This window comes from Ambystoma mexicanum, chromosome 3q (assembly GCF_040938575.1).
Source record: "Ambystoma mexicanum isolate Mex_15411 chromosome 3q, UKY_AmexF1_1, whole genome shotgun sequence".
Classification (NCBI taxonomy): Eukaryota; Metazoa; Chordata; class Amphibia; order Caudata; family Ambystomatidae; genus Ambystoma; species Ambystoma mexicanum.
In genome coordinates, this window is record NC_090926.1 from 288,877,144 (window position 1) to 288,902,176 (window position 25,033).

General features: G+C 44.4%; 1 protein-coding gene across 2 annotated transcripts in view; it reads left to right on the plus strand.

Moving 5' to 3' along the window:
- GDF11 (growth differentiation factor 11) overlaps nt 1-25,033 on the plus strand; it is an 853,308-nt gene that overhangs the window by 497,240 nt on the left and 331,035 nt on the right. The window lies entirely within an intron of this gene.

Consider the following 25,033-nt stretch of genomic DNA (forward strand, 5'->3'; position numbering starts at 1 on the left):
CCTTTGTTACCACACAGGATACAGACTGTAGAGTCACGGCATAGAAACTTGAGTATTTGAATAAGTATTCAATATGTGAACAAGCACTTCAATAATTGAATAAGTGATCTTGAAACTCCCAGGTCATTCACAGTACTCCACAGATGGCCTGTGTCTACTTTGTCGAAAAGCCGAGCTAAGATCCACGTAGACAGGGGTACCAGCCAGAAAGATTTACTTAGAAAGCAACAAAGATGAATACATTGATTAGTGGTACCCATCTCAGACCTGATGGCTAACTGGGTATCAGAGAGAACATTATTTATCAGTGCCTATTCCTCAAGTGTTTTCATTACAATTCCAGAGAACATCTTTGATGTTCCTTCCCGGAGTGTAATCGGGCGGTAAGAAGATGGTAACGATTTAGATGGGTATAATTGTTCCAATTTTCCAACTGGCGGAGATGGTATTGGTGGACAAAAAGATGCCATGTCATCAGAGTAGGCGTTAGCTTTGAAGGGCGCTATGGTTTTAGCCAGGTTCCAAATAAATACCCCGTCCTCTTTTGTGTCGTTGAACTTCTTTCATGACAGTTTTCTTTCTGATAAAGACTAGCTTTACGGTGGCAAAGCCAGTTTTTGTAATTTGTCTTAAGGCTTCGTAATACACTATTCCGTATTAACTCAGGAAGTAGACAAGCTTCTCGTTTATCTTTTCTAAACTTAGTTTTTCTAATTGTTAATTCTACACCATTAACATGTAGGTTTTTGAATATAGGTTTCCCTGTGTTGGTAAAAGGGCAACTGAATCTTTGTAGTACAGAGCAGTCATGAATAGCATCAGAAGTTTTTTTTCCATCGGTGGTTAAAAGATGATTATTTAATTCAATTAGTGTGGTTGGTGACTATTTAAATTGGTTACGTCCATTGTTCACCAAAAATCTTCCTTTCCTTTGAATCTCAAGAAGCAATCTATGCGTAGAGAGATTTGGCCAAGATAGTGTTAACATATCATGCTCACTGTAGTTTTGTTCAACTACAGTCATGCTAGTGGTTTGAGCAAACAAGTTCTTATCTTATCAACATAGATGTAGTCCAGCATAGCAGTTTGGGAGCCTCTAGACCAGGTGTTCCTTGGCAGTATATCTCCTGGGGGAGAGCCATTAGTCATCATCATGTTATGTGCTTTCATATATGCAATCCATTTGTGTTTATCCGAAGTCATTTGCGTTTGAGTTTTAGAAAAATAGTGTATATTTAAATCCCCAGTTAGTATTGTTTCACTAATGTCATTGTTCAAATTAATTAAATTAAATATGATTTCTAGATCACGGAAAAATATGTCTGTCGCTATACCCAATGGGTTCCAATACACATTTATTAATGCAATGCATGCTGATTTATCATGATTTTTACTAGTTACATGAACTTATTGTGTGCCGCCCAGGAGGTGATCGTGAAATCTGAGCTTGTTCTATCCGCAACTGTTAGTCCTGACATTGGTCTGCCTTTTTTATGACAAAGTGCAGGATTTAGAATGATGTCATGGTTATTCCAGGAACGGGGTTCTGATAACCATGTCTCCTGTAGGGAGATTATGTCGTACTGATTAAGTCGATATTCTTTGTCATTTAAAAGGTGGATAAAACCCTGAGTGTTCCAACTAGTTAAAGGGATATCTGTGTTCCGTGTGCAGACAGGTTGTTATAAAGCACATGCCTCACAGTTACACAATGAATGTGGAATTTTTGGAGCACCAGTGAACGTTGGAACTGTGTTTTGGGGAATGAAAACTGGTAAATGCATCGAGGTGTAGGGAACCTTGTTTAATGACCGCACTACCCTTTCTTTAATTAAAGGTATTATACTTGATTTGAAATCTTGCGTTAGTATGAATCCCAAAGCGTAAAGATCCACCTTGGCTTTCCAGATTATATGGCGAACTACACCAGATTTTATCCACAGCCTGGCAGTTGTTAGATTTTAATTTTCAAAAAATTCGACTTGGTCCAGATCATAAGATGTTATGTCTTCTAAACCTGCTATTTTGGCAAAAATGGCCAGGATGGACGATGTATTTAGATCATCCTCCAGATATGGGTCCTGTCGACATTTGATTATCAAGTGATAATATTGAGAATTACTCAACATTGTGTGTTTCTTCAATTCGAACTTTCAGCCATGTGGATGTTATAAAGGCATACATTCCAATGTCTGCATATTCTCAGCCTGTGAGGAGATCATTGGCACTTGTCTCTGTTGTTCTATTAGATGTTGTGATTTACGATATAGATATTTTTCTTCTATCGTGTCGGGAATCGATAAGCATCGTTGCTCACAGTATGGTAATTTTTCACCAGCTTTGTTGGTTGCTTGTATAGTGCCCACAGAGGTCAAGTTTGTGTGTGAGGAAGACCCCTTGTTGCAATGCAGTGTTCTATCTGCACGAGTTGGAATGGCAGTGTTAATAGTTTCACTATGGCATTGCGATTGATTTTGGTTGGACATATAGCGGTCGATTTCTCTCCTGACCTCTGACCTTCTTTGTTCAGTGAAAGAAGAGTCAAGAATTACAGGAAGTGTGGATTGCACTTGGGCGCTTGTTGATGGTTCTTTGGCTATAGGTTCATTTTGGAAACATTCAGCGTGCGGAATTAAATCATCTAGAGGTCCATAAGATTCTATAGGTTGGTTAATTTTTCAAATGTCTTTTTTTTAATTCTGAATTAATTTGACATATTTTTTAATTATGACAGCTGACACTTTTGGCAGGTATATATTCAGGAAAAACTGCTTAGTATATGTATTGGATTTTTTATCAGAGGTTTTCATATTCTTGTTTTTTTCCCTTGAGGATCTACTTTAGTTGCCGTTTTTGTTGGTGTTTTTTTATCGTTTGCTTTGGCTGTGCTAAAAATAGTATACACAGTTTTCTTAAATTGACTTTTGCCCTTGTTTAGATTGATGTGGATTGAATGGTCACTTAATGGTGATGTATTAACATCATCCAGGGCCTCTAATGGACGTATAATGCTATCAAAAATCGGTAGCTTGGCTATCATTTCATTATTTTTTTCTAGTATTGCAAATGAGTCTGTGTTGTTGTCCAGTTAAACTTTTATTGTGTTTCTCAAGATGATTGAAGAAAAGCATCTTAGAGCTAGATGCAGTGCTCATACTGTACAGTTCTTTGCTTGGACTTGAGAGATTTCCAATAAATTGTAGCGTGTACCCAAGATAACATTCAAGCATTGATATGATGTTTCTGTTTGATAGCAGACAATTTGCTGTGGGACGTTAGACTACTCAAGTGAGCTTCCTCATCAGGAAAAGAGGCATCTGCTCTGAAAGTGCCAACCAGCCTTGGCTCCAGCAAAGGCATTCCTTTGCTGAGATTCATCAGGTTTGACCACCATCACAGAGCCACTTGTAACACACTATTTTGCCTTTCCAGCTTCCCATGTTTTGTATCCAATGATTGTCTTGAAATTCATGGAAGGGACACATATGCAGCTTGAAATGGTGTCCTAGGCCCAAGCACAACACCCTTTTTCCGTGAAGGGATATGAACTGCCTCGCTGTATCAATGTTCATCTGAGACAAAATTCCAAAGAGCCTTACAATACGCTGTTCCCTGACATAGGCCTTCATTACAAGTGAGCCGGTCTGGAATTAAGGTGCCGGTAACAAAGTTGTTTCCAGCTTTTTTTCCCCGAGTGGCTCGCTGCTGTAAACTATTAGCAGGTCTGACCTGCCAGTAGTTTAGGCCCCTACCTGCAGGTAAATCACTGAAACACCGGCACCAGTGCTTCAGTGTTGTGGAGTCCTGAATGGGAACTTACCATTCGGCTGCCACCCGTATTATCCAGGTATTACCGGGATATCGGGCAGCGGAAACGGTAAGCTGAGATTGTCGGTAGGCTACCAGTAGTACTGGCGGCCTACCAGCAACCTAATAATGAGGCCCATACTGTTGGAATGGATGTGTCTAGGTTTGTTCCCAAAAAGAGTGCCTCTCTGTGAGGCTGAAGGCATGATTTAATCTGATTTAGTTAGAGACATAGAGGTTTGAACAGTCGCAGGACCTTGCAAACATAGATTTTGCTAGCACCTTTGAATGCACACCCACCAGTCAATCTTCCACTAATAGGACCACCTCTGCTGTGTTGTGTAGTCTTGCACCAGTGGTTTTGAATTATGATACTCAGCACTCTCATCCAGGAGGACTGTACCCTCGGGCAGTTCCATATCATGTGCAAGTATGATCCCATCTGATCACACACCATCCATCATTTGATCAACGAGTCCTGAGCATTTCCTTTAGGTCTATCTGGGCACCAGTATGATCTGTGTAATATGAGGTCCATCTAGTGGACAGGTCTTTTGGACTAAAGGACCAGTTTTCAGTTATGCCCTGCCATGCCTCCATGTCCCATGTCTTGCCCACCTCTTTTTCCCAGGCTTCTTTCAGACCTTAAGGCCATCGAGTCATTTTGCCCGGTAATAGGCTATAAACCTTAGATATCGCCTTAATATCTTGGTGGGCTGGAGAATGTATGCCTCACAGGGTGGTAGGCCCAGACCCCTCCACTTGGCTAGCTGCAGTATTTTGTTTATCTTAGATGTAAGTACTCCCAGAAGTCTCTTCTCAGCAGGCTGGATGAACTAGCTAGATTCTCAAAGGACACCTTTGCGCCATCAGAATAACAGTACACAGTATCCTTATGCCCTTACCCAGACACTCTTTCCACCAAATGTCTATATGCAGCTTACTATTATTCAATATTGGAGATTTAAGGATGTTCCAACCTTTACTTTGCATTTTGCGTGGATTGCCTTCCATATATTGTCTGAGTGACTCAATAGAACACACTTGAGTCTAGTGGTTCCCCTTTGTTAACTAGCAAAGTGTAGGGTTCTAAAAATGTGTGCTTAAAACAGACCCAAAAGGGCCTTTCTTTACTCGTAATGTTTGCTAGAGTGAATTGGGCTAGCTTGGTAGCCTAGTAGTACACTTACGGATTTGGTAGGTTTAATCCTTCCCTTTCATTTTGCTCTGGATATTGTCTCCAGTCCGATTTTTGGTCTTGTGTTGTTCCAGAAAAGGGTTCTATGCATGGAGTTCATTTTATCGAAGTAGCCTTGGGGAATCAAACCAGGCAACATACTGAATGCATACAGCATTTGAGGGAGTGTGATCATACTGTACAAAGATATTTAGCCGATAGCAGACAGCGGTAGAGTCACCCACTTCCTGAAGTCCCTTTCTATCTTTGCCCATAGAGTGTCTATGTTCACCTTCCGCATGGCTCTCATCGAGGAGTACAGCCATATACCATAAAAGGTCATTTGTTCCGACCTTTGTAGATTTGTCTATTTGGTATTTGAGGGAACTTTGGTGGGTCAGAAAGTGAGAGACATTGGGCCTCATTACGACCCTGGCGGGAGACCATGGTGCTATTAGCACCATGGTCCATGCCGTTAAGTTACCGACTGTGCCCTGGAGAAAGGGGGAATTACCACCCCATTCCAAGGTTGGCGGGGCGGTAATTCCCCCTTCCTCCATGGCCCTTCCCCATTCCCATTTTTGCCCCATAGGGCTCAATGGGAATGGGGAAGGCGCTAAGTACGGTGCTGCAAATTGCGGCACCGTAATTAGCACCAAGGTCCCATTGCGGGTCCCTACTTTAACGGCTGGTCTTCACCAGCCGTTAAGGTCGGGTCCCGCAAAGGGACCTCGTAATTAGGCGCTAATAGATTAACGGCGCTGAAGCCTTTTACGGTGCCGTTAACCCATTAGCGCCTGGGTCGTAATGAGGCCCATTCTGTTTTGCCCCAGTTTATTTTGTACCCTGAAAGAAGGCCATATTCCAAGGTTATCGCTAAAAGTGTGGTAGGTCCTTCTCTGGGTTTGCCGATGTCAGCATAATATCGTCAGTATACAAAAGGAGCTTGGACACCTACTTCCCCATCGGGAATCCTCTGACTCTCTCATCCTCCCGGATCTTGATCGCCACTGGTTCCAAGCTGATGGCAAATATGGGTGCCAAGAGGTGGCAACCCTACCTCGTCCCCCTCTCAAGCTGGAATGGATGGGAAGTGACTGTCCCTGTGGAGATAACCGCTTCTGGTCATTGTGTATCGTTTCTATCTATTAAATGAGATGTAGGTGGAAGCCAAACTCCCTCATTGTGTGCATCAGTAAGGGATTTTTCTGTATCAATTGATATTAGGGATGGGAAAGCCTCAGTGGTTTTGGCTGCTTCAATTATATGGGCAGCTCTATGCAGGTGCCCTGAAGAATAATATTTGTAATGAATCCCACTTGATCAGTGTGAATAATTTCTTTAATACGCTTCTGTATTCTGCTGGCCAATCCTTTTGTAAGAATCTTGAGGTCGGTATTTAACAGTGAAATTGGTCTGTATCTGCTGAAAAGTGTTGGGTCCTTCCCTGCTTTTAGGATGACTAATACTTTCTTTTGCCTGAGACATAGAGCTGGGGAATATCCCCTGGTGCAGAAAGTGATTAAAGAACTTGGTCAGATATAGGATCAGGGTCCTTTCTGTAGTTTTTTAAAACTCTGCCCCGAAGCCATCTGGGCCTAGTTATTCGGTAGGATATTAATGACTGACTGTACGTCCTACTCTCTGATGGGAGCGATGATCTCCTCTTTGTGTCACCGCTCACTTGTGGAAGAGTGATGCAGCTGACGATTATATTATATAATACAGAGAGTATTATATGCTGTCTCTGCTGGGGGGTGGGGGGTTGGTGAGTGAACAGGGCTTGATAGAAATTTGTACAGACTTTGTTTATATTCTTCCCCACTGTTTTGGTTATACCTTTGTCATCCCGAATTTGAAGGCTGTCATTCCGAATTTGTTGGGCCAACTATTTTTGTTATTATATGGGCTGGTAGTTTACTTGGGTTTTCAGCTTGGTCATAGAGGCGGCCCGTACCTTTTTGTGTATGAATGTGGCATTCGCTGTGTGTAAACTTTTGAGGTCCCTTTTTGCCCTGTTCAGACTAAGGAGTGTTGTGTAATGGGGTTTCCCTGAATGCAGTCTCTAGTTCTCTAATCAAATATCCTCTAGCTTGGTATACTTAGGCACTTCCTCCTTTCTTCTAGCATCTGGTCAAGTGGCACAGCGAGTAGAGTGCTCGCTTTGACATCAGTTCAGAGCCAGCTAATGCGGGTTCGAATCCCGGCAGGGCCAAGCTTAGCCCTTCATCCTTCCGAGGTCGATAAATGAGCACCACACACCGTGGGTAATAATAAGCAGCGCTCAGATACCTGAGGGTTCGTAGCGCTATATAAATGCCAAATTATCCTCATTCAATCACAAAGCCTCTTAGCACTGCCTTAGCTAGATCCCAAATATACTGAACTGAGGTTTCATTATTGGCATTAAATACCATAATTTGCTTGAACTCTGCATTCAGGGCTTTCCTATCTTCTTCCATTCAGGATTCAACTTCCATGTACCCTTCCCTTTTTCTTCCTCACATAAGGACATATCTAGCGTTGCAAGGGCATGATCTGATATTGATACCACTAGGATCTCAGTCCCTCTAAAATTCCTGAAGTCAATCCTAGAAATCAGTATCATATCTAATTGGGACGAGGTCTTATGTCGTGCTGTGAAGAAGGTGTGACTTCTGTCTCCCGTGTGTGTATCTCCATTAGTTTAGTTTAGTTTATTATTTATAAAGTGCACCTAACCCTGAGGTAACTGGGCGCTGTAGCTTATGGCATAGTTACACAAACAAACACATAGAATATATAGGAAGGACGTGCTTGTCGACAAAAGGTTACAGGTTGGTCGACTTGCTAATTGCTACATGTGGGGGTATAGAATTGTCGCCGACAGCTACAGTTTGGTCGACAGTGCAAGAAATACAAAAATACATAGCGATACGTGAAATGTGCATGGGTTTCAGTGGAGGATAGTTGTGATTTACCCGTGGCCTATTAATGTTTCTTATCAAAGAGCCAGTTTTTCGCTTTAGCTCTGAAGGACCAGGCCAGTAGTCTACTAGGGTGCATTGGTCTATTAACTGATAGGATGCCCTCCTTGCTGTTGAATCACTCGAGGTCGACCTCTTAGATCTGTTGATGGCCGGGTCCAGCACTTCGTTCCAGTCGCCTGCCAAAATGGCACGGTGATTGGGATATGTGCTCAATTGTTTCAGGATTATTTTGAAGAACTTGAGGAAATTTGCATTCTTCAGGCGTATTGCGATTGTCACCATTGTCATATTCGCATCTCTAGAAATATGATTCCCTGCCACCTAGGTCTTGCAATTTCTACCTTCATGAATGGATACTTCTGGGTAAGCACTTGTTGATAAAGGCTTTTCCCGCATAGCAGGCTGAGGGAGAGCGTACTCTCTGTTCTTTGGGGCAGTCTACCTGACAAGGTTTTTATTCATCTGAAGAAGAAGCTTCCTGTAACTCTTTAGCCGTAAGTCATGTCTATAACTCCTCTACTGGCTCCTTTCTTTTTCTCTCTGAATCTCCACCATGCAACTATTCTTCTGTATGAATCAAGTAACACTGGAGGCATGCCTGACGAATTATTATATTCTTCCTCTGAAGTTTGCACGTAGTGATCTTCTGCCACCAAGTCATGATCTGAATGATAGTCATTTCTTTTATGGAGATAACATGGAAAGTCTTAGCCACCGATGATGTTAGTTGGAGCTGTGGCGGCTTCTCCTTTGTGTTTTGCCTTTTTCTGTTTCCGTTGATGATCCTGTTGACAGAGCAGTAGTCGACTTGCGCAATGTATCTGTCGATGAGGGTTTCTTAGTCCACTGCTTTACCATGGACAGTTCTGTGGTCGAGGAGAACATTCTTGATTGTTTGCTTTAAGGAAGACCCATTCATATCTGTTGTTTATGTCATCAATGATGGTTCGTCAATGGATTTTGTTGTCCACTTCATTGTTGAGAATTTCTAAATCAAAGATGCTACTTTTGATGACGATTGTTTGTCCATCTGTGACTTTGCCAGTGATAAAGCCATGAATGTGTTTGGTTGAAGTCACTCCTCTACTTCAGTTGCCTCTTCTTCTGTCTATGTCAAAACCTTTATAAGATCCATAAGATTGTTTTCATGATATTTGGTGCTTAAAATGGTGTTCCTTATGACTGAAAAATACCTTTGACTCATGATCTTCGGTTTGGCATTAAGATCCACCTTATTTCAAAGATTCTGCTATTCAAATTACCCACTGACTTTGCTGTGGCTGTTTCTTCTCTAATCTTGCCCAAGATCTAACCCATCTTTTTGACAGACCATGTTGTTCCATCAAATGGCATCTGCAATATCTGCACTTGCACCTCCAGCCTAAAGCTCTATACTCATACCAAGGCTGTTTCTTGGCCACTAGCCCTGTGACTGCTTGTGCCAATCCAGTGAACTCAGGACTTGCCCTAATCATTGGATTATGTGCTTAGATGTCAATTTGTACAAGTTGTATCTTCCTTTTTAAGTCCTAAGGGGGGGTATTATGATATCATCTACTGGCTCGCATTTTCTCCTTTGATATCTTTCCAGTAATTGGCAAGTACATTACTAAATTGACATTCAGTGTTTACTTGCTTTATCTGTTGGTTTGACTGCAGATGTTATCAGGACTGAATACTCTTTTACATACAGCTGTGGCAATAACTGTAACTGGCATAACATTTCCTTTGACTGTAACAGGATGTTGAGGTGCTGGATTCTATTTGTATCTCTTAATCCTAGGTTTGAATGATTAAGCAGATACAAATACAGCATTGTGTCACATTTGCAAACATGGGTACAAATGTATTAAAATGTGTTGGTGATTTGAGAGTTTCCAGTAAAAGGTTTGCATTTTCAATTTCGTTTTGAATGTTTTTGTTGAAATAAGCTGCAGCTCTCGCAATGACTGAAGTATATATGACCCATAATAATCAGTAGGTGATGACGTGACTATCATTTTTTCACAAATGTTCCTATCCATTTAAAATTAGTTCATCATTCATAATTAAAAATGGCACTTGGCCAACACTATCATTATTCTAAATGGGAGAACTTGGTTGCACAAAATCAAGGTTATGCACTTCTATATTTGATACCTCATAACGTAGTATAGTGTCTCTCTTAAAGGTCTCTAGATGCTCCATGTGGCTTATACAAAGCTGTTTAAAGTAGATAATGCATCTTCAAATGTCTTCTCAGTTATATTATGTGTAGGTAGGTAGAATAATCAGTGTTGAAATATCTTGCTGAGACTTAGAACTGCTTTTGAATGCAAAAGTGTTTAGCGTTTCAGTGTCAAATGGCATCAGCATAAACATCTTCCTGTTTGAATACATGACAGCCCCATTCCGATGGGGCTATACAGCCAAAATAGATAAATGTTTACTTTGTGACTGATCAAACCAACATTGTTTACAGGAATTTGGGGTAAGGCAACTAATGTTTACATGCAATTTTTGGGAGTCTCAATAGACTCCTTCTGATACTCTTCATCAGATTGTTCTAGCTCAGCTTCCAAGCACTCAGCCTCCACAGATTCTTGAACTCACACTCAGTCTGAGCCCTTTCTGGATTTCATCGCATAGGAAGCCCAACGATGGACCCTTTTCACCCTTAATCTTTTGACTTGAACCTTTTACAAGCAGTAAATGAAGAGGTGTTATCCCTTGGCAAACAATGATCACAGGCTCAGAGTTTATCATTCCAAGGGAACAACTGATTACACCCCACGCTAACTTAATAGAAGGGCTGTCTATTACCAACAAAAGAGTGAAGTTCCGAGAACATCGAAATTAAACAACATTTTTGTTGTCATCTTTACACAACCTACCAACTTGGAGGTGGCTGATGAAATAAGGACCACGTTCCTTTGTCCTCCTCAACCCGATTAGTGGCCTCTCTTTTCACCAAAATTGTGCCTTTCCTTATGTCTTTGCCTAAGTCTCCTTATGGACTCACTGTAAGGTGTTTTCTCTCCTTGCATTTCTCTCAGTGACTGAAAAAAACAGAAGAGGATGAGTCCTACCTGATGGAGGACTGTGAGAAGCTAGTAAATTCCATAGCTATAAGCAATGGGGTGAGGAATACCGGTGGAAAGTTGGAAAGTGTTTGAAAAAACATGTTCGTCTTTTTGCTTACAGGTCTTATTTAAATGTATGCAGATTATCGTAACTATGCTCAAGTAAATATGCTCCATTGGGTGTGTTTGGGTCCTTAGGTGTGCTCAGGCAGACCATGTAGATAGGACAGACCAATTCCACTTTATGTGTCCTAAATGTTCCAGAGGGCTAAACCCCAGAATTTTAATTCTGGGACCGCTGACCGTGAGGACCCGTGAAGGTCTACCGAGTCAGTATGGGTGAAAACTGTAATGTTGGGGAGGGAAAGTAAAGGGGGAGTAGAGCGACTAATCCTTTACTAATTTTAAGGGGTTCAGCCTCTCAGGCATGGCGTGCTGTGTCAGTTCTTTATAGCGGGTCACATTTTTTGTGAGACTCAGATTTATTCTATGGTGCGCAATGCAAAAGGTGAAATGGCAGGCAAGTATAAGTAGCATATCATCCCTAAGGGCAACTGTCGACAATTGAGGGTTTTACTATCCATTCAGAAAACATGCACAATTTATAACATGCAGTCAGTTGTATATCTGACATTCAATGGCCATATGTGCATAAATTGGAATTTATGCAAAACAATGCAACAAAACCATGTTTTAGTTTGGCGCGTGATGTTAGGGTTTTTTCTTTCTTCTCAGATCTGGGAAAGTGAATATTCAATGTACCATTTTTCTGAAGGAACTACCACTCGTAGTGAGAGCTGTTTCAATCAGTTTGGTTTATTGATCGTTAGGATGAATGTCGTTTTCAGTGTTTCAACCAGGTGAAAATGTTATCAACATATGAGACAAGTCCTTCCCTTATTGACTGACAGAACTTTCATGGAGGCCGGTATTAGCGTCGTTGATAGTATTGTGTTGTTTTGTTGTGGGTGTGTGATGCCCTTTAGTGGTGCTTAAGACTTCCAAGGAGTTGTGGCAGCTACTAGCCAGATAATCATATTGGATTCCCTCCTCGTGATAACTGGGGGAAAGGGTTTGCTAAAGCAGTGCTTGCTGACAGAGGTTTCAGATGTAGGAATTGGCTGCATGCTGAATGAGTGCAGGGGCCAAAAAAATAAGAGTTTGCCAAAGGGATCTCGCTGGAGCCAAGCCCTAACATGTTGGCCTTAAGTAGAGAAGAGAGAAGAGCTGTTGCCCTTGTATGTAGTATGATGAATCTGGAGATGTCCTCCCTTCTTCCCTAGAGGTTTGGGAAGTGGGAGTGACTCCCCTTTAAGGGACAATGACTCATGTTGCCTTTGGGAACTCCTTGTACCCAATGTATTATCTGCCTACATGGCAGTAAGAAATACTGACAATACATCTGTGTTTGGCTCAAGATAAAGCTGAACTTTCCACATGCTTGACAAACTGTGGTGAACAATACGCTCCTTCTGAAGACCGGAGCAAGAATAAAGGGCCAATAATCCTTGAATAGAAGAGGAGAAACACAATGCTGAGGCGTGTCTCTGACGTAAGAACGTCAGCAAGGGGAGGAGCTATGCAGACCAGCGTAGCCGGTTGTAGCGTGGAAGGAGGCGGACACCAGTGGGAGATGCCGTATGCCAGAGATGGAAGTGCATAAGGCCAGAGAGGCTGTGCGGAGCAAACAGGGCCTGGAAGCAGGACCACATACAGGACATGGTGGGACAGGAGCATGCAAACAGATTCCGAGTCCAGGGACGAAGGAAGGACTGTTTCCTCTGCTCTCAGACCGAGAGCCAGCATAAGAGAGAGATAGTCGAGATGAGCGGAACGTGAAAAATTACTAGCATCTTGAAGCGAAGAGTGCCAAGACGTGGAGAACTCTGCCTTTGATTACAAGATGGACCCTCACTAGAGCAAGCACCGCAACGCAGCAGGTACGCAGAAGGAACGACTACACTAGCCCCATCCAAAGGTCACAGGGACTGGAGCGAAGAGAGAGACTGAGACCATGAAAAGGGTTACGGGAGCCCGAGAAACCCTGGCAGCATACACCTTCATAAGGGTCACAGGAACCCACGGAAACTAAGAGAACCAGAAGCAGAAAGGGGTTACAAGAACCCTAAAGAACTATGTGAGCCATTGGGTCAGGGGACCCCAAAGGAGCCACACAGCCACAATCAGCAGAGTGAAGAGCAAATATCACAGGAACACACAGGCACTCCAAATGTTGGTAGAAGTATGGAGAGATCAACCAAGTTGGTGGAAAGGGATCAGCAAAATATTCTGCCACCTAAATACATTTGGAATATTTTGTTTTTCCAGGAACTTGAGACTTTTTCAAACTTTGTGGAATTTTGAGGAACGTTTGAAAGACTGACAAGAACTGTTTTCTTTGACTGGAACTTTTGTTTATTTCTAACCATTGGATCCAGACCCAGGAAGGATTCCTGCAAGAACCGAAGGAGATACCTTTGTGAAGAACCAAGAGTGCAGGGCCCTCAACTTAATTCTTTTACGTTTTGCTAAGTGGTTGGGCCAGTTTAGTGGATAAATTAGGACTGGGGACTATTTTATTTGAACTCCAGACGAGCACCTTAGTTTAGTTTGGTTAGGAAGGGAACGCCCTTTCAGTAATAGGGTAAGTGAGGCATTTTTCTTTTCATTAAAAAAAAGTTCAGTATAACATATCTTCTTGCTTGCCATATCTTCTTGCTTGCTTGCCTCCTTCTGGCTTGCCACAGTAGTCAGTAAGTAAGCCACTCAATACAGTATGAGAGAATTAAATTAGATGTACGGTTGTAAAATAATGCAGGCATGCTAGATAGGTGAAATGAGGCATTCAACATTAAGTACAGCAGTATTGGAGGGCAACATTCAAATATAAGGCCCTTTTGCAGAGGCTGTTTAGTCCCTTAAGCACAGAATGACATGCCTTCCTGCACTCCCTAGGTGTGTTCAGGGGATGCCCAAAGGAGCAGGAGAGCACAAACCCTTCTACTTACACCTAAAGGGCCACAAACAGTCCCACGTGGCAGAAGTGGCCTCCTGGAGTGATGTGGAACTGACCCTCACAATGTATACACCATCTGAAACTTGTTAGATGTTTAATTCAATCCCATAGGATCAAATCTGTTAGCAGGGATCCCCATAGACTCTCAGCAGGCAGCACAGAACATCTACAACACAAGCACCATAGTTGTTGCAGGAGCCATCAAAGTCACTGGCGTCCAGCTAGAAGGAAAGGCAGATCGAAGAAGGCAGGACTTTCACCTGTGCCAGAGGTGGCTGCTAAGGCTTAAAGGCTTATAAAGCCTCATGGGGGCATAGACCTGCAACAACTGGGACAAATGATCAAATTGAGACACATAACCTATTTGGGGGCTCCAAACAAAGGACACCAATGCAGGGCCACAGGAGATTGTCATTTAAGGGGAGACTATATAAGACAAGAGACCGAGTGGAAAAAAAGGAAATTGGTCAGTCAAGAACCAAGAAGCTACAAGGATATTTAGCACAGTAACTAGACCTCAGGGAAACTGAGGGAGAGCATGTACCGGGTTTGACTGTGCAAGCTATCAGATCTGAAAGCCTGACACAGCGTTTAATTCTTAGAGAGCTCAGAAGCTAGGGGCTGGAAAGCCTGTGACACTTTGAAGACCTTGAACAGTGAGTTGGGCAAAGCATTACATTCTGGATTCATCATGTAGCCAAGAAGGAGGATTTGGGAAAGCCGTCCAATATTCAATCCATGACAAATCTTAAATCTGAAAATTCTTACTCCCTCCTTCAAAACATAACACTGCTTTGGGAGTCTATCAAAAGAGGAGGAATACGTGGGAGAACACAATCCATTCGCAGAATAAGTTACTTACCACTGGCAACGTTCTTTCGATTGGATGTTCCTCCCACGTATTCCTCTTCTCCCCTCCCAACCTATCCCGCTACATAATTTGCAGGCATTTCACTTTACACTCTTTCAGAGTCTGGTACTGTTTGGGACTCACTGATGCTGGTATTCTATAAGAGGATAAACAGACTGAAGCCAATGGGCGCTACATGTACCATATATATCGATGATGATGTCGACCCTGGGATGGAAGCCCTCAAAGAACATGGAGTCGACCGCATTGATGCACAGCGCCCTCTGCCAAATAATTTTTCAGATGCAGCTGAAGCTGGAAGGATATCAATCAAAAGATGAGGAATACGTGGGAGGAACATCCAATCGAAAGAACGTTACCAGCGCTAAGTAACTTGTTCATCTGTCGTGATAATTAAGAATCCTTGCTACAATGGGCCTAAGGACAGCTTGGAGCACAGAGCATGTTTCATCTTTCCACAACAAATAATGAAGAGAGATCTGAGTCAGGTAGCACCTTCCTTGATAAGCCCCGCAGCATGTGTCTCCATTTACTGTGGCATTCCTGCTCTGGTGTCCCAAAATACGTATATTGTTTTGTTGCAGCCAATTCTGCCTGATCCTCATGCATCTCAGTCCCTGTGACACGGATCGCATAAAACTGAATCCTGGCCTGCAATAAATGAAACTTCACACACATGGTGTCCACTTTAGAGACAAGTGCCTCACTGATTGCCTCTGTTTCAGTGAGAACTGCTGTTCAGCTGTCAGAGCATGCATGTCCACCATATATGTTTCCTCCTGAATCACAGCAGGCCAACAGTAAACCATTTCCCTATTGCTTGCAATCTGTTTTGCCCCTATCAAGTTATATCTGCGGACTCAGTGCACAATTGGGAGTTTCTGGTACATGGCAATTTCAGCAGAAGTGGAGTATTTAATGTTTATATTTTAGTAGTAGTTGAAGAGAAAGAGAACAATCAGGTCCAGCACCTCATGTGACTCTTCAGTGAAAATCTTTTTCATATAAAAAAGAAACATGACTTTCATATAGTACATCATGGCTGTGTTGTCCATTTGAATCAAGATTGATTTGCAGAAACTCAGTGTTGGAAAGGCCTTCAAAGCAACTAACATGTATGTATGCTGCGTTGTCTCAGAGGAAAGACCAAGCACCTTCGGCTGTTGTTTTCCCTAGAGTTCCACCCTAATATTGCATTTTTAATATTAAATAAATGGCAACAACAGGATTTAACCACAGCTGAATGTAGAACAAGTTCCTTGAGTTCACCTCTCCCCCTTCTTCGTTGTTGTGTGAGTAGTTTTCAAACAGCCTGATCTCGACGTGAAACCTGCGTTGGCCGATGGCTTCGATGGCAAAGTGAAAGCCTCTAGAGGTTATGCCTGAAACTGTGCTATGTATTAATGTTCTGCAAAGCTGCCCCAAAGCATTAGTGTTTGTTACTCCAAGATTGACAATCATCTAGATACCTCCCTCCCTTATTGCTGAATAGTGGTAAGTGGTTACCAAGTTCAGCCAACTACTGGTGACTTTTACAAATCTGCAAAATGAGTTCATTTTCCTTATTGCTAGGGAATGTTATTTTTGCCTCTTGTATTATATTTTTGTCTAGTTCCGCTGAGGGGTTTCTTTTCAAATCTGCAGATGGAAATATATGGATTCAGGTATTTCTAAGCCTCATTCTCCGTCATGCGTACTGTCACTAAGCCAACCGAGATAAATACCAGACAGATACATAGAGGGGTAAAAGATTTCTTTTTTTTAATCATAACCTTTTATTAGTTTTGAAAAAGCAAACAAAACCAAAACATAAGTATCTCCATGCTTGATATAACAATTTCCACCAGATGACATAATACATGCATAACAGAAGATCTCAGTGGGTGATGTCGCAACATTATAAAGGACCAGAATATGAATCAAAACAAACCACAATTTTTCCTTAATCCTCCCTCGCCCACCAGCCCCATATCTTCCAGTATTGTAGGGAGCAGCCCCTCGCCTTCTAGACTCTTCTTTCCAGTGAAAGACATTGGTTCACCTCTGCAGCCCATTGACTCATTCTCAGGCGCACTGCAGATCTCCATAGAGTTGCAATAACCGTCTTGGTCATCCCCGTTGCTACGACCAAAAACATTTCTTGGTATTTTGTGAATGAACCTGGCTTCTCTCCATAACCCCTGCAGTGCCATTTTGGGGTCTAAAGACACTTGAGCAGTGTTGTCAGTTTGCATATACATTTCCCACAGTGAACTTGGATCTGCAGACAGTCCCACAATATGTGGTAAAAGGTGCCCCCATCTCTGCTGTATATCAGACATACATCACACCTTGCGACGCCCCACTTGTCCAGTGCCTTTGGAGAATAATACGCCTGTTGGAGTATCTTATATTGAATCAGCCTAAATCTGGCCACAATCCCTAGGAAACATGAGCCTCACCCATTCTTCAGGTTCCAACGTCCCCACATCTCGTTCCCATTTGTCCTTCAAGCCGGCCAGTTCCCTGGTGCCAAAAGCAGTTATCACTTGATACAGTGTGGAGGTTATCTTGGAGGGGATACCCTCACGAAGTAAGTTTGCCTCCAGGGGTGAGCACTTCAGGATCTCCTCCAGAGACGGGAACTGAGCACCTACAATGTGTGTCTTTTGTATATATCTATACTTTTCCCTGCCCGTCAGACCAAACCTTTCCTGCAATGATTCGAACAAGCATAGTCAGCCCTCACATATCACATCTGCTAGGGCTAGAATCCCCTTTGCTTCCTAGCTCCCGAAATGCTGCATCTTAAGCAATTCCGACAGGTGTACATTACGCCAAATGGGCTGGTCCAGGGTCGGCCGGCACCCCCTCCAATGTCCTGGTGTACACCCTCCCAAATCCGACACGTGTCGTATAATTTCCGGAAGGGTACGCTTTTCTTCCCTCCCCCATACAGTACCTGTCTAAGTGACCGCCTCTTCATCCACCCCCTCTGAATCGCAATGTGAGGGAGGGGAGTTCCGTGTCGCCATGCAGTCAGTCTTTTACTACCCCGAGTTGAGCAGCTCAATAATTCTGTTGGACATTGGGTAGGCCTATTCCCCCTTCCCACACCGACCTTTGCAGTGTTTTCAGGGCCACCCGTGGTTGCTTGCCGCCCAACGGGAACCCATGTAGTGATCCCTCGATGTCAGTGAAACTTTCCTTGGAATTGGTTTTGGAGCGTTCTGGAGCACATAAAGAAACTTGAGAAGAGTCAACATTTTAAAGAGAGCCGCCTTGCCCAATAAGGTCAACGGGAGAGATTTCCAGTGCGTTGCATCCAAGGCAAACCTGTCTGCCATGGGAGAGAAATTTAATCCGGAGGAAATCAGAGCGGCACGGACTTAGGTGAATGCTGAGGTACTTAAAGCCCGAGATCGCGACCACACACAGGCATTCCCGTGGGATTGCATCCTCATCCCCCTTTAATGGAAAAAGAACTGAAACCTTGATATTCCGTTAGTATGCGTGTAACCACCGGGCATGGAAATCACTGGGTCACTCATATAAATCAAGAGATCATCCATGTAGATTGCGACCCTTTCTACCCACAGAGCCATTTGAACCCCACACACTCCTGGCTGGCTCGGAGTTGGATCGCAAGCAGCTCTATGGCCAGCATAAATAACTTGTGCCCCGCCCAAGGGGAAAAATCTGCGAGGAGATCCTGTTAACTCTGATTGACGCTTCAGGACAGCTGCATAGCAGATGGACCCAGGATAAGTACTTCTCCCCAAGCCCCATTCGGCCCATGATCTCCCACAGTGAGTCGCAGCTCTCCGGCTCAAATGCCTTTTCAAAATCTATTGTGTGGAGAGCTAGCGCATCTGTAATCACTGCGGCCTGACTTATAGCGAGTTGTACCCTGCAGAGGTTCATTTGTGTGGACCTAGAGGGCATACGCCTGCATTGGTCTGGGTGAATCAGGGATCCAATTACCCCCAGTAAGCGATTGGCTAGGACTTGGTGAGGATTTTAGTCTCACTGTTAATTAGTGAGATCAGCGAATAGGAGGCACATTGTTCGGGTGGCTTGCCAGGCTTCGGGAGAACCATTGTACTAGCCTTCCTGAGATCCGGTGGGAGGTGATGTAACAGTCCAATCACCTGCTCCCACAGCCGCTTCCACACTTCCACTGGGATGCCATTGGGCCCTGGGGACTTGCGCGTCTGCAGCTGCGCAAGAGCTGTAGAGATCTCTTCCACAGAAATATCCGCCTCCATGTCCGAGGCCTGCTGTATGTTGAGTCTTGGGAGAGCCACAGCGTCAATTACACCTGTCCCCACTGCCAAGAACCCTCCAGGTGAGGGACTCTATAGTGACCTCCCTTTGGCGTCCACACATGCACATTCCCCTTGTCCACCCTCTTCAGCCAGGCTAGCATTTTGCACGCCTTCTCACCGGTTTCATGTATCTGACTCCCCCTGGCCCAGTGCGCCGTTCTGGCATTGTCCAAGACCACATTGTATAATGTCTCCTATGCCGTGGTCAAGGCCGTCTTTGCCGCTGGTGACCCGGAGGCAAAGAATTCTTCCTCCGCCCGCCATGCTGCCTTTTCTGCCTCCTCTATCGCCTGCCTATGTCCCTTCTTCCTAGCTGCCACCAGTGAAAGCACCTCCCCTCAGAGCCCTGCTTTATAGCCCTTCCCATAAATTAACCGGACTGTTGATTATTCCTCCGTTTTGTTTGACAATTCTTCCATAAATTCAGGGTCCCAAGGTAGTAAATGTTCATGGGCCACTCTGCCACTGGCTTGGCCCGCTTGCTTTTGAGCTCGATGACTAATGGGGAGTGGTCGGAAATCCCTCTTGTGAGGAATTTTGCGGACAGTAGCATGTGGGCTGTAGCTAACAGGACAAAACAAGTCGATCCTTGACGTGGAGCCATGGGACCCCCGAGATAAATGAGTCCTCCCTTTCTGTCACATGCAGTCTCCTCCATGCATCCACCCAAACCAGAGCATTTGTGAACAAGCACATCCAAGTAGGGATTTTGGGAAACTTAGTGTCAGCGTTTGTTCTATCTAGGCCCCGGTCCATCGCCTCATTAATGTCCCCTCCAAACACCCATATGCCAGTGTGGCTTTGAAGAGTTAACGCCTTGAGGTCAGAAAGGAGGTCAGGAGCAAGTGGTGGGGGTTCATACACCGCCACCGTGCCCCAGGTAGCTTCCCATAATACGTCTCTGACCAGGACAAAAAGCCCCCTGGAATCCGGTTTCACCTCTGTGCCCTGGAATGGGATCCTCTTGTGGAGGAGTATAAGTGTCCCTCAGGAGCCCCTCGAGAAGCCAGCGTGATGTTAGTTCCAACTGGGTGTGTCTCAGTGAGAAGTGCAATATTGGGAGAGTGCCTGTTAAGAAATTGCAACACCAATCTATGCTTCACACTAGAGCATAGTTCATTCACATTCCAGTCATCAACAAAACTTTCCCCTCATGAGCCATCATCCCCGAGCAATCTTGTCAAGTCTCAGGCCCCACCGCGCAGCCCACCACCCCGCGGCCCCTCCTTACCTGCTCCCATCCCACCCCGAGTCCATGTGGAGATCCATCAAACGAGACATACAAAACAAATCTGAACCAATGAAACAACCCCTCACCCCGTACTTCCCCCCAACATGAAGCACCTGTCGCCATCCTGCATCAACCGGACACGAGAGAAAACAACCAAGGGGTGCTAATCAGGGCAGCTATTACGAGCGCCAGCCAGCCGCCACCAGTGAATAGCAACCCCCTTTTTTCAAAAACATGACATTTGGGTTGAACCGGGATCGTCCCAGCAGTCAGCTCAGCCCACACCCCTGCATCTGTCATGTCAGCAATGTCATCAGGTTGCTCCATGGACTGTGATTCAAACAAAGGCAGGGATGTGCCTGCAGTAGCATCCGGCCTGGGCCTCCCCTTTTGGCGGTCCATGTCTAGCGACCGACAGGATGAAAAGTTCTTGCCAGTTCGAAGCTTCTGACGTGTTGTTGAACAGGTGTACTGTCCCCTTGTGATACACTTTCAACGTTGCTGGGAAAAAGGCCAGTACTCTTTCATGCGCCCGTGCGCCCTGTGCAACAGCAGCGCAGCAAGCCAAGTCACATTTCCCGTCTACTGCTGCTCCAGGAATTCTCTGCTGGGGCTTTCTTTTCTCTCTAGGAGACCTGCAACGCCCTCTATTCTGGTCCCCTTCTCGGCTGGGCTGGGTCCCGTTGCTTCCATGGGGGTTGGGCCGTTTGTTATGCAGACCCACACGAGCTCCATTTCCCTGTTGCTGCTCCTATGTCACTCTTACTCCAGCTGCCCTGCAGTGGATCCCTTAGCCAGGGGGTCTGTTGCTCACCCCACCTTGCCATTGGCCCTCTGGTGCCTTGCCGCTCCACTAAAATGGTGCCTAGCCCACCTCGCCGTCGCCAGCCTTCAGTCACTGCTCACAGGGTTTCCCAGTCAGATTTCTTGCAGAAAACCCACAGGGCGTATGGGGGCTCTTGCACTACCCTCACATGTAGAAATTAAAGCCTGCTAGCACCGGGGACTAGGATTTATATGTCAGGATGTCGGTGGCTTCAACAGAGATACAGAGGCTGACGTCCTAATCCGCTCGCCACTGCACAGCACTCCCCAAAATAAAGGTTTACTAAGGGCTGGTTAAAAAGGTGGTTCAGAAAAAAATATACATACTGCATTCCTATTTTAACTGAGAATCAACAGAATGCTCTCTCTTGGGCCTAAAGTATGTAACAAAAGCCAGGATGTCTTCTCCTAAGGGTTTAAAAGAACAAAGTATCTGGATTTTGTAATCCTTACTCCAGGGCTCGCAAAAGAAAAATATAAATCAACCACGGGTTGGCTACACCTAGGGATTCAAATAACAAAGTCTCGGAGTTTCATAATCCTTATTCCGAGTACCCCCTCCTGAGATATATCCTCATAGTCCTGAGGGCCCATGTGTCCTCACAATTCTTTCCTAGCTATGCTTTCTGTAGATGCAGGTCCTCCATTTCTCGTTCCTGGGACCCCCCTGCTTGGGTCTGGGGTGCCACGTGCAGTAGTTGGGGCTGAGCGATACTGGGATAAGCCTTCACAGCTTCCAACAAAATGTTGGCCACCTGAGCTCAGGTTGGTTCTTCTCCACCTCCGTTTTGTAATCCTGGCTTTAGTCCTCCACCCGCCATTCTCATCTACCTTCTTGATGAGTCACAATAGTCTATCCGCTCCTCTTTGCCTCCTTGTGACTTCTCCAGATGCTTGTACTTTCACACTTCCTCCACTTCCACCCCTTAGTCGTAAGGTGGGTAAGATCGCCTTTCGCTTCCTTCTGGTCTACTCAATGATCAACCTCTCTTCCTCAACTCTTCCGCCGACTTTCACCGTAACACACATTTCTTCCAACCCTCCAATGTCACCACTGACCTTCTGAATATACTCATCTTGTACCTCTTCTCCAGTTTTGCCTACAGCATCCTGAGCACCTTCCCTCACCTTTTCTTTGATGTCTCTTTCAACTTGTGCACATTTCTCAACTTCACTCTTGATGAAACCTCCATCTCTTGAATATACTCTTCCCCTCCCTTCATGTCACCTCCAGCATTTTACTGAATATCCTCCTCCTTCTATCTGCCTGTCATCTCCAACCTCCTTCTCCTCTCCCTTGATGTCACTTCCAATCTCAAAGCCCAATTCTGGCACACACCTGTTGTAAAGCGCTCCACTAATCTTGAGCTTGGTTCATGCTATAAACAATACAAAAACATGTATACTCCTTTCTCTCCTTTTTTAGCTCTTTAGCTCTTCCTCAACCCACCTTACGCCTTTTGATGTTCCTCCTCACCACATCCTAACTCTTCTCCACCTGCTTCCTCATCACTTACATCTTGCCCGTTACCCCCCGTCTCCTTCATCCAGTTCAACCTCATTCTCCTGGTTTCCTCTTTCTCCAAATACCAACACTCTGGGCCAAGTGCCAGGGGCTTCTTAAATAGTGATCTATCCCCACCCTTGGGGACCACCATGGCTTAAGCAATTTCAGGTGATTGTTCTTGGGAGCAGATCAGTTAGTTTGGGATTGTTCACGGTTTCCCAGCACCATTCTATCTCTGCTTGGAGCCATGGTGCAAGCCTTTATTCAGGCTGACTGCCATTTTGAAATTATGAACTGTAGACACCGGAGCAGGGCAGCTATATCAGAGCTCTGCATCCTGCGCTCAGGTGCTGCACTGCTCATCCATGTATGACAGTCGCTGAGTTTAGGTTTCTGTCTCTTCCCAAACCTGCCGGATTTCATGGGATTTGCTGTGTTGAATTGGCTCATCTTAACTCTCTCTTGACTAAAGTGTTTTCAATGAATTTGAAAGGTTTTGTTTTGCGACATGTCCTCCATGGCCGCTGGATTTGCCATGGCCTTTGGCCGTTGCCACTATCCACTCAACACTACAACAATGAATGTAAACTACTGGGGCCCACTGGCGATGGCCTTCGTCCATGGCCTCTTTCCCCCTCATGTGTAAATAACCTGATCCCATTGACATTGCCACTATAGACATTTAAACATTTAAGCAGATCGACTGCCATGGCCACTGTCCATATTGCCCTATGTAGGCTAAAAGGACAGACTATGGCTGTGGCCCATATGCCCCTGAGATCCTGCCGGCAAAGGCTAGAAAAAATAATTATCTATTCCCTGTTTTGTCAATTCCCTCCTCTGCTGTGTACAATAAACTATGAAAGAAACTATAAAAGGAAACAAACTGCTCCGTAATAGATGTTTTACTCCATCATACCTGTCCCATCTCTTCCCGGATCCCTGGTATAATTTTATTGAACCTTTGATCATCTAGTTTACTAGCCAATAAGTGGTCAGTCTTTTCCCCCTCCTCATAATAATTGACACAAAAATCTAAGCTTAGCTTCAGTTTTTCAAAATCATCAAGGCTGTCAATATCTATTTTAAGGATTATAGATAATGCTTATGTCACTTTTCCACCTCTGTATCCCAGCTTTTTGAACTCCTCAGTTTGGGAATCTTAGCCAGCAACTCCCTTTCCTGATGTTATTTTTCACAAGTGAACCAAGTTTAATGAGAACCCCCTATTTGTAGCTTTAAAACCATCCCGTTTTAGGGAGAGTACCTCTTATTTGCCATTTCTTTTAAATAGTGGCTAACATGCTCTGTAAATTCCTCAACCCAAACCTCATCTAATATCAAATGATCATTACACATCCACCTCCCTTTGGCCTAATCCCCAGGCCATCCATTTAGTGCGATCACCACCATGTCATGGTCTGACCAAGGCATGTACTATATTTCTAACCAGAAACCTTTTGCAAAGAGTCCTTATTTAGAAATATGTGGTCCATCTGAGAGAATAATAAGTAAAGCCCCTTTCATCCTTGTGCAACTTTCTTAGATGCTTCACAGACCCAGGCCTCTTTATCAAAGCGATCCTCGTAGAGTAGCAGCCAGAGAATTATTTATCCGTCAAGAGAGGAGACTCTTGTATGCAGCAAGGTCAGCTTTCTTGAACGTGTTTGAGTGGAGAAATCAAGCCCCTGACATTTAGTGAGCCGATCTGCACATCAGTCATTTACCCTTTTTCAAACTCACATAAATACTTGATGGTGCAAAACATGGACACCTTACCTTTAAAGTAAGCTTGGAGCAACACAAACGAGTACTTCTTACTCCTACGTTCCATCCCCTATGCTCCATACTGCCTGGGTTTTCCTTGCTAGGGACGGGAACAGAACCTTTTTTCACATAAAAAAAAGCATTTCCCCGTTAAATTTAAGGGTGCGCGGAGGCGTGCTCACAGTGCGTGTGCTCCGGTGACTCACATCAGTCCTCTTTTCCGCATCAATGGGAGCGGGTCGACTACACTGCGCTAGTGGTTCAGGCATTTCCCCTTGTAATTCCACATACCAGCAATTCCCCAGGAAAGTTTATTATCCAATTTGTCTTTGATTTTGTGAAGAGCACTACCAGGCGTAAGCCTTCCAGGTTGGTACCTGAGGTGCAATTGAGTACCAAGCAGCAGCTTGAGGCAGTGGAGTAACTTTGCTGAAAATGTTGGAGGGGAGAGGGGTGGGGTGGAGGGAGGGCGGATGGTGGCTCTTAGGGATCGT